This window comes from Notamacropus eugenii, chromosome 6, assembly GCF_028372415.1.
Source record: "Notamacropus eugenii isolate mMacEug1 chromosome 6, mMacEug1.pri_v2, whole genome shotgun sequence".
In the NCBI taxonomy this organism is placed as follows: Eukaryota; Metazoa; Chordata; class Mammalia; order Diprotodontia; family Macropodidae; genus Notamacropus; species Notamacropus eugenii.
Window position 1 is genome coordinate 175,112,965 of NC_092877.1, and position 11,547 is coordinate 175,124,511.

Here is an 11,547-nt window from a genome sequence, read left to right on the forward strand (position 1 = left end):
AATGCCCTTTCGTGAGTTCAACTGTATTACGTCCTAGGATCTGGTTTAAGATTTAATATACAAGTAAATATGAATTGTTATATTAATGATTTTGGCTTGTTTTTTGCATTCTGTCAGGCTTTCCTCTTAATTTCACATCTCTTTGTAAGTTGTTTTCATAATAGTTACCATATTTTCTTGGTTTTATATTTCCAGTAAAAGAGTCATGCTTGAATATAACAAATTAGGATTGTATAATTTTCCACTTCAATTTCTTTTAATTCAGAGTGGCTGGTATTTTAGCAAATTTCCTTTATTTTGATGAATCATAGTATTATTTCACAGAAATGATTTTGAAAACATCTCACTTTGCACTCTTTTTTGAATTTTCATAGAATACAAATTCTAGAAGGGATTTCCAATATCATTTATTTCAAATCCTTCATGAAACATGAATCCTGTTTTGATCATTTCCTATCCAACCTCTTCTTAAATAACTCCACTGAAAGGATGCACTTCCTCTAAGGTAGTACATTTCAATTAGTAATAGTTCTAAATGATTTATTAAAATGTATTTATATTGAGCTAAAAAGCATAACCCTGGAATTTTCAGACAGTGTTTCCTTTTTTTCCCCCAGCATTAAGCAGAAGATTTCTAATCTCTCTTCCACATGACAATCGTAAGAACATTTAAAGACATATGTTGTGCTACTATGAAAATATCCTCAGTACCTTCAACTAATCTTATTATAGTGCAATCTTGGTTGCATTCCTTTTATATCGTTATCATCATCATCATCATCTTTTTCAGAGGTAAGAGTTCCCAAAGAAGGAGGATATAGAAATTTTCTGGTCATCTATGTGGTTGCAAGGAATCCAACACAAGTAGAATTAAAAGATAAATTAAATAATAAACAGAAAAATTACATATTCAATATAAGAAATAACAAAAGCATTATATCACAAGAGGTAATTGAAATGATATCTTCTCTGCAAAAGTGGAAAGTATTAGATTCAGATATCAGTAATTCAATTTAAATGCATCGTACCAGACTTATGCCTGGTCTCATCTTACTTAAAATAAGGCATCATATAACTATTGTTAAAAGAGAGAACAATAACTACTCATAAATATAAATCTATTACATATTTGTACATTTTATACAAAGCATCACAGCTGGTATCATTAAATTAATAAATAAATATACTGTCTATGTGTGTGTACACATGTATGTGTGTGTATAAATATATATGCATAGTCATATATATATATATATATATATATACATGCACAATATATTAGAATGTTCTAAAATATTCTTGGAGGGCAGTAAAGAGAAATTTATTAATAAAATAAGTGAATAACAATTTAGGAAGAAGATGGTGGAGCAAGCAGTACGTCACTCTCACTCTCCCTTGTTGACCTTCAAAAACACAGAGAATATTGCCCTAAGAAAAATCCTGAAATAGTGGGGCCAGCAGAAAGATGGGGTACTACAGTCTCTTAGCTTGGGAGGCTAGGGAACTTACAGGAAAAAGTCCCTCTTGCTGTGGATGATGGGGACCAGTACAAGACAGGAGACATTCCAGCAAGCCCCACCTCAGTAGAGTAGCAGGAGATCCTGAGCTCCAGGATGGAAGAACAGGCTAACACCAACACCAGACACACACCAGCTACCACCACAGGCTAAAGCTCAGTACCAGGTAAACTACCAGACCACTACAACATCCAGTTTTCAACACCTGAGGTCCCAGCACAGAAAACCAGTGACCAGTCCCCTAGTCCCCAGCACAAGAAATCTGGAACAGTGCCCCCTGGGCCCCAGAAGCAGAGATAAAATTTAAAAGCCAGAAAAACAAAGGCAAACAACATAAGCAAAAAGAATAAAACTAAATCAATGATCATAGAGAAATAACTTGGTGACAGATGACAACATGGTCAATATATCCATACCTGAAACTTCAAATGGGGAATATGAACTGGTCATAACCTCAAAAAGCCTTCTTGGAATAGCTCAAGAAGTATTTTAAAAGTAAAATAAGAGAGGTAGAAGAAAAATTTAAAAATGCAATTGACAAAATGAAAAAAAGGCACACTGAAGAAAACAACTCTTTAAAAAGTAAAATTGGCCAATGAAAAAGGAGTTACAAAAGCTAACTGAAGAAAACAATTTGCTAAAATTTAGAATTTGGCAAGTGGAAGCCAATAATAATTTAGGAAATTTCCCAAAGCACAGTAGCATTTATACAGGTCTTGTTGATTATCATAAGCCTTTAGCCTTGTTCTGTAACTCAAGACTTATTCATGCATAACAAATACAAAATAGATACAAACATACTGAAAACTACAGAGTATTCGATTTTAACATAGAAAACATCCTATCAAGTTAAAATGTGCTAGAACCATGAATATAGAGTATGGCATTATTCATCAAGATAGTATAAGCCCATTATGGTTCTGCCTACACTTAACCATATTCTCATCAAATCTATAGAACTATGTATCTCTTCTTCACTCTCATAGTCACCACCCTGATGCTGGCTGTCATCAACTCATCCCTTGGCTACAGAAATAACATTCTGACTTCAAATGCCTCTGCCTTAAATCTGTTCATATTGCATTCAATCCTTCTCGTCTATCAAGGTAATCTTCCTAACATTCAGGTTTGGCCAAATCATCCCTCTCTCCCCACTCGATAAATTCCAGGATTTGATACAAAAGCCTATGTTTGGCTTTCAAAGGCTTTTATAAAATATCCCCTTCCTTTCCATACTTCTTAAGCCTCACAACCCCACCCTTGCACATACTCTGATATCCAATGACATTGGCCTCCTTGCTATTCCTAACATACAACACTCCATTTCCTGAATCTCATGTTTCCATTGGTTATTCCCTGTGCCTAGTATCCTCTCCCTCCTCATCTCTGCCTTCAGGCTTCCCTGGCTAACTTGAAGCCTCATTTAAAATCTTATCTTCTGCAAGAAGCCTTTCCTAGCCCTCCTCAGTGGTAGCAGTTTCACACTGTGATTCCCTTCCATCTACTCAGTGTATGTACTGTATGGACACATTTTTATTCTCTCTCCCCATTATCATGTGATCATCTTGAAGGCAGAGCCTATTTTTACCCTTCTTTATGTCCTTGGGCTTAGTACAGTGCCTGGTGTATAATAAATACTTGTTGACTAACCAACAGACTGCAAACCCATCATTAAGGCACATTTAAAGTCAGTCAAGTTCCAGTAACCTTCCCTTTCTTTATTTTCCTCATCAATTGCCTCTTTAATAATCAAGTCTAAGTTTTTACTTGGAATTAATGTTAGGAATATCCTCTTCTTTTTTGAATATCTGGACAACTTTTCAAGGTAGAAAGCCTTATGACTCTTCTCAGCCTTATGACATTTTCAGTATTTTTAAATATTAACATTTGCCTGCAAGTTCTTTTTAGTTCCCTGGAATGTGATTTTCCAGTATAAGAAAACTGAATTAACTGAAAACAAGCTAGGTAACTTCTTCCCTTCTATATTTTTACTTTAGCATTAAATTCTCTTATTTTTATTGTATACTTCATCACTTCCTTACCATAATCTTACTATGCATCTCCCAGGCAGATGTCTGTTCTCTTCTTTTTGTTATCATCATAGATTAACAAATAATTTTCTATCTTTAGCATTCATTATAAATATCATTACTTCATTTTGATCAGCATTCCTGATACTCTCTGAAGATTTTCTAATTCTTAGTGTAATCCTCTTTTTATACCCTACCTTATATCTTTGCTAAATAAGTCTTGAAAATCTTACTTTGGAAATCATCTCCATTTTCGATTATGGGCATCATTTTGAATACTTTCCCATTCCTACTTCACTACAATCATTTGTGACTACATTGCCAGAATGTTATTCTTGAGCCCTTCTCACTCTCTTGAACAGGTGTCGCTTTTAAAAATACTCAGACCATGAGGTCAGTAACTACCTCATAGGATTGTTGGGAGGGTAGGAGATCATGAATATAAAGCACTTTGAAAATCTTAAATTGCTATATGTGTCAGCTATTATGATAATTATAATTATGATTCCTACTTTTGGAATCATTTTTATATTTGATGGAATTAAGGTATAAAGTCTTGGGACAAGTTATTGTTTTATATTCCTATGCTTAATGTTAAGTAGACTATTACCACAGTTAATGACTTTTTTTTTTTGAAATTGAAAGTGTTGAGAAGTAGGCTTATCTTTCATTTAGCAATCATAATGATTGCTATTATTGATATTTTTATTTGATTTTTCTTATATTTTTTGATGGATTGTAGCTATATGTAAGTAATTATGGGAAACTCCTGTTCAAAATGGAAACCTATTTCCAATTCATATCTTTTATTGACTTTTCAATGATGTTTTATTTTCTATTAATTAATTAAAATTTTATCCTTTGAAGTGAAAGTGAATAGAGCTGTAGAGCAGAAACACACCCATGAGGAGGAGGCTTAACCCCTTTTGAGAACTGTTAAAGTGAACTGAGCTGTTATCCTAGAGCCTCTGGACCTTGGAGGTGAATTGAGATTAGGGTGCTACTGGTGTGGAGTAGTATTGTTAGTCTGTAGAGCTTTGTTGGCCTAGAGGCAGAAGCTGTGGAGTGGACTAGGCCCCATGAGCTGAGACATGAAGCAGGAGCAGAGAGCTAATCCAGGTGAGAGTCAGGAGTAGTCAGCCCACAAAGGGAGAACCATGGGACTTGGAAGTCAACCTTGAGTTAAGATGAAAGAAGACTTTACTTGGACACTTGGTATCAATTAAGGAAATTGTTCTTACTGTGACTTATGGGTGTATAATGTGGGATTTTGAAAAAAGAACTTTACTTGAATACTTTGTATTAAGGATGCTGCTACTGCGTTTTATATGTATATATATATTATTTATACACTATATATATATGCTTTACTTAAAGATGTTGCTATGAATATTATGCTTTACTTTATTGAACAATGTTTAGCTTATTGATGAATAGAGTTCATTATACTATGTGATTGGACCCTTAGAATTATTCACAATAGCAGTGCTCAGTTGTGACTCCATGATTGGTGCTACAGTAGCCCATCCAGCTTCCCCCAGGGCTTGTTGTTTATTGATTCAGCAGGAGGTATTTTTACTTCACTAGAGTCAAACCTCCACATCTGTGGTGTTGAGTCTTTCCTGAGGTCCTCTTGAGTTGTCTTAGGAAGACAATTGCTTTACCCCAACTTTTAGTTAGTTCTCCACTCAAAATTCATTTTGAACTTTCTTTTTCTTGTTTGTGGTAGCAATTTAAAGAGCTCAGTATGTCCTTTCTTCTTCTGCCTTCTTTCCAAAATCCTCTCTTTAATGATATTTATAGGCCTATATTTGTAGTATATTGCAATATAAGTATTAAGTCATATCAAATTAACATTGTATATCACTCCCAGGACCATCACAAATCCACTAATAATATATACAATGGATTGGGCTTTGAGAGGGAAAAGACTAAGAAATAAAAATCAGTCAGCAAACACTTATTAAGATCAGCCATTATGTTAAATGCTAGAGATATTAAACAGATATCAAAACAAAGAAAAGCAAAAAAGAGTTCCTGCTCTTAAAGAGCTCACATCCTAAAGAAGAGACAACATGTAAACAATAAGATATATACAAGATATTTATACAGTTCTGTTATTCTATGTCTTCACACAAACCTTAGGAACTTTTGAAATCAACTTATTATAAGAGATGACCATTATAAATTCACATTTCTAAGCTAAAATGAACATGGTGAAAATAGCAAAACATTGCCAGAAGTTCTCAATTTATGTTAGTAGTGAGCAATGGGAAATAGTCATTATGTAGGGTACTCATAGATGTAGAAATTTGATTATCAAACTTAAAATTAAAAAAAAAATCCCTGTGATTGCTACCTGATTGATCCTAAGTACCACTGAAAAAGGGAAATTTTTGAAACCTCTTACTACCATTTTTCTGTTTTTCACATTTATCTATTTTATCTTTAATTTATGGAATGAGACAAATAATTCTAAAACATGATATAATTTAAAAAATATAATTGTACTTGAAACTGCAAATCTGTTAGATACAACTTGCTATTCCTTTTACATATATAATAGTTACCATATAAATTTCTTTTTTCTTTTTTTTCTTTCCCTCCCTCTCCCCCACATCTTAGTTCTAGAGATAGCAACCATTAAACACAAATAAGGGTATGCCTGTGTGTGTGTGTGTGTGTGTGTGTGTATAAAATTATTCTATACAAACTTCTATTTATTAATTCTCTGTATGTAGGTAGAATCTTTTATTATATGTCCTTTGTAGTTGATTTAGAAATTTATAAAAAACCACATAACTTATTTACTCAATGCAATTCTTAAAACAAAATTGCTGTTACTATATACAATTTTGGGGGGATTCTGCACATTTCCTTCTTCATTATTTCACATGCCTTTCCATGGTTTTTTAAAATCATTGAGCTCTAGAATTGGACAAATGGGAAAGGAGGTTCAAAAGATCACTGAAGAAAATAATTCCTTAAAAAATAAAATTGAACAAATGGAAACTAATGACTTTATGAAAAATTAAGAATTACAGATATTTGACTGAGCTTGTGGGGAGAATGCTAGGAAGTCTGTGTTGTTTCTCCTCCATCTTGGCACTGCCCCCTACATTTCTACATGTGAAGATGATATGTGTAACTTGTAAGAACTTTCTCATTATCAGGGTATTTGGAAGGAGTGTATATAGACAGAGGACATAGGTGTGAGTTAAATATGAAAGGATAATATCTAAAAAATAAAATTAATGTAAAAGTAAGGGGAAGTGAATGAATCTTATTCTCATTAGAATTAGTTCAATGAGGGAATAACATACACACTCAACAAGGTATGCATATCTGTCTTACTCTATAGGAAGGTAGGATAGGAAAATAGATAAGAAAAAGGAGAATGATAGAAGGGAGAGGATAATCAGTAGTAAAACACTTTTGAAGACAGATAAGGTTAGAGGAGAGCAAGAATAGAGTAAACAGAGTGAGAGAATACGATGGAGGGAAATACAGTTCACATTAGTAACTGTAAAAAAAATTGAACTATGTTTCTCTAAAAAGGCTTCATTTCCCATATGTGTAGAGAATTGAGTCAAATTTATAAAAAATAAGAGCCATCCCTCAATTGATAAATGATCAAAAGTTATGAACAGTTTTCAGATGAAGTAATTAATGCTATCTATAGCCATGAAAAAAAGTTCTTAGACTCACTATTGACTGGAAAAATCTAAATTAAAACAATTCTGAATTACTACCTCATAACTCTTAGATTGACTAATAGGACAGAAAAAGGAAAATGACATGGTGGAGGGGATGTGGAAAAAATGAGACATTAATGCACTGTTGGTGGAGTTATGAACTGATTCAAACATTCTTTAGAGCAATTTAGAACTATGTACAAAGGGCTGTAAAACCATGCATACCATTTGACTAGCAATACCACTACTAGGTCTGTGTCACAAAAGAGATTTTAAAAAAGGAAAAGGATCCATCCATACAAAAATATTTAAAACAATTCTTTTCTGGTAGCAAATAATTGGAAATTGAGAAGATGCCCATCAATTTGGGAATGCCTGAACAAATTGTGGTATGTGATTATGATGGAATACAATAGTGCTATAAGAAATGCTTAGCAAGATGCTCTCAGAAAAACCTGGAAAGATTTACATGAGCTGAAGGAGAGTGAAAGGTAGTGTGTACAAAGTAACAACAATATTGTAAGATGATCAGTTGTGAATGACTTAGTTATTCTCAGCAGTACAAAGATCCAAGACAAGGCTGAAGGATTTATGATGAAAAATGCTAGCCCTCCACAGGGAAGGAACTGATGGTGTCTGATTACAGATTGAAACACACTTTTTTTACTTTACTTTTCTTGAGGTCTTTTTTTTTGTCTATTTTTTTCTTTCATAGAATGTCTAATGCAAAAATGTTTTGAGTGACTACACATGTATAACCTATATTGAATTACTTGCCTTCTCATTTAGGGCATGCAGGGGAAGGTAGGAAGGCAGAGAATTTGGAACTCAGTGTTTTGAAAAAGAATATTAAAAATTGTTTTTACAAATAACTGTGGAAAATAAAATACTAAATAAATTCAAAAGAACAGTTTGAGAGACACATAAAAAATTTAAAAAACAAATAAAATCATTTAGCTCATCATTTCTTCTAGCACAATAATATTCCATCAAAATCATACACCGTATGCTGTTCTGCCATTCCCCAGTTGATGGGCAACCCTGAAACTTCCAGTTCTTTGCTGCCACAAAGAGCTGCTATAAATATTTTAGAAGATATAGGCTTTTTTCCTTTTTCCCTAATCCTCTTTGAACCTAGATCCAGTAGTTGCTGGGTCAAAAGGTATAGGCAATTTTATAACACATTGGGCATAATTCCAGATTGTTCTCCAAAATAGTTGGATTGATTCACAATTTCACCAACAATGACCATGTTCCAATTTTTCCAAATCCTTTCCAATATTTCTCACTTTCTCCTTCAATCAGGTTAGCAAATCTGATAGGTGTGAAATGATATCTGAATATTGCTTTAATTTTCATTTCTCTAAGCAGCATTTTTTTATATGACTATAAATTGTTTTGATTTCTTCAGTGAAGAACTGTCTGTTCATATCAATTGGTGAATGACTTGTATTCTTTTAGATTTGGCAAATGTCTTTATATATTTGAGATATGAGAACTTTACCTGAAAAACTGTCTATATAATTACACCCTCCCAATTTTCTGTTTACTTCTGATCTTGGCTACATTTGTTTTATTTGTCTAAAACCTTTTTAATTTAATGCAATTGAAATTATCCATTTTATACCTAACTTTGATCTCTATATGTTGTTTATTCATAAGTTGTTCTTTTATCCATAAGTCTGATAAGTAATAGGTCCCCTGTTCTTCTAATTTTGTTGTAATAGCTTTCCTTATATCTAAGACATGTATCCATTATGACCTTAGTAATAATATAAGTAAAAAATATAAGATATTGGTCTATGTTCAATTTCTGCCATATTGCTTTCCAGTTTTCCCAACAATTTTTACCAAATAATCTATTCTTATCCCAAAATTTTGTTTTTACCCTTATAAAATACAAGGTTATTATGTTTGTTTGCTACTGTAAAATGTCTGTCTACTCCATCATATTGATCTACTTTTCTATTCTTAGTTATTACCAGATAGTTGTGATAATTATTGTCTTATAGTTTATGATCTGGTACTACTCAACAACCTTCCTGTACATTTTTTTCATTATTTCCTGTGATATTGACTTTTCTTCTTCCAAATGAATTTTGACATATTTTTTCCTAATTCAGTAAAATAATTTTTGGTCATTTAATTTAATAATATTGAATATACAAATTAATTTAGGGAAAATCATCATTTTTATTATATTGGCCCTGGCTAACCATGAATAATCAATATTTCTCTAATCATTTGTCTGATTTTTATTTTATAAAAAAAGATTTTTTTCATCATTTTATTTATATAGTTCCTGGGTTTCTTTTCACAGGTATCCTCCTGGGTATTTTATACTGTGTAGAGTTATTTTATATGGGGTATCTTTTACTATCTATTCTTGCAGGGCTTTGTTTGTGATATATAGGCATGCTGATGATTTATGTAAATTTACTTTATATAATCTCCTGCTATTGTTACTGTTACTATCTTGTATCTGTACTCTTGATTTTGATGTCTGGGTTATGCCCAACATTCACACAAAGATGACATACCTTGCTACTTGCTTTTCCTCTACCAATTCTTACTTATTGGTTACAATGAGGTCTAGGAGAGCAGATCTCCAAATCAATTCTTCCTACTGAAAGATGAAATTATCAGTTGTTCTAATTTTAGCAGAGCATCTTCCTTCATTATCTACATGAACTCCCTTGTCTCTCTTCAATGTGATTCCTCAAGATCAAGAGTAAAACAAAAGAAATCCAGATTTGTTTAGCTACTCAATCAACTTTTATAGCTCTGTGGGCAGCTATGGTGAACACTTGCAAACCACACGTACATCCTTCCTCCTCCTGTTTCCAGATAATTCAGGACTTTGTAATCTATACTCCTTGGAACACAACTGGCAAAGTTCTGCCCACACTTTTGGGAACATTGAAATGGAATTCCCAGGTTTCTTGTCCAGTAGCCCTAGATTTTTTCCCCTAAATTTTTCCCTTAAATATTTAGGGGACATACAATGACACAAGAGTTGTGGGTTATTAATGCTTCAGCACAAAGATTGCTTCCAGAAACACTTGTAGTTTTCGAGATAGGATGTTTAACCCAGACTCTAGGCTTCCATGATGACCTGGTTAATTTTAGTTTGTTGTTGCTGGTCAGTCATTCAGTCATGTCTGATTCTTCAATTTTTGAGCTAGCTCCAAAGAAATACATTTTTATATTTCTACACTCTTATTTTGTGAAATCTCAGAATACAACACAGATTTATCTCATATCTAGCTCTCCAAAGGTGAGGGTGAAAGGGTTCTGTTTCAATTATTCTAAGCAACAAGAAATATTGGTTACAAGAAAGCCTTTATTTGTCACAGAGAAAATGCAAATATAGATATACATACATACATTCTATGTTAGTAGATAAATAGATGATAGACAGACAGACAGACAGATAGATAGATAGATAGATAGATAGATAGATAGATAGATAGATAGATAGATAGGTAGGTAGGTAGATATATAGGTAGATAGATAGATATTGCTCATGGTAGCCTCTAAAAATTATACAATTTTCTTCCATATCCAATGAGTTCTACCTTCCTACCAGGAACCTATATAGTCCACTACAGTCATTGTACCACCACATGGTTTGGACTTCCTAGGAAAGAAGAGACAAAGAGGGTTGTTTTTTCATTGAGCTTGAACTAGGTGAATAAGTCACTAGAATAAATGGTAATTTTCAGGTCTTTATTCCCAGACATGCCATATCATGGCCTAATCCTTAGTTACTACTCTAGCTACAGAGCAGGTTGGACACAGTTTGTACACAGCCTTGTTCTTTTAGCACTACCTAGGACATTTCTGTCCTGATCTATCTGGGAAACTGAAGTTTAGGAATTGTCAACAGACCTCTAGAAAGCAGAGCTTCAAGACCTCCAGTCACCTATGTGGAACCCTTCTCCATAGCCACTGTCTCTTGGATTTAGATGTTATACCACTGCCTCTCTATATGGGGCTAGGAACTCAAGGTCTAAAATATTTCCCAGGGCCACAAGGTTTATAGGTGATTACATTTCTCCTTGGGTCATGAGGGTAAGAATGATATGGAGCTAAAGTGAGTCCTTTACCCAAAGACTGACATTAGCAGTTTCTGGGGGAAGTTGTATGAATGTATGAGAATCTTCCCACCCACTCACCAATTCCCAAGACCACAGGTCTAATTTTGCTCTTAACTATTCTCAAATAAATGTTCAACTCTTCAGAATTAGTTCCCAAAGAGGTTCTACTATGCACATTATTTCCTTTTCTAGAGACTCACCAAAA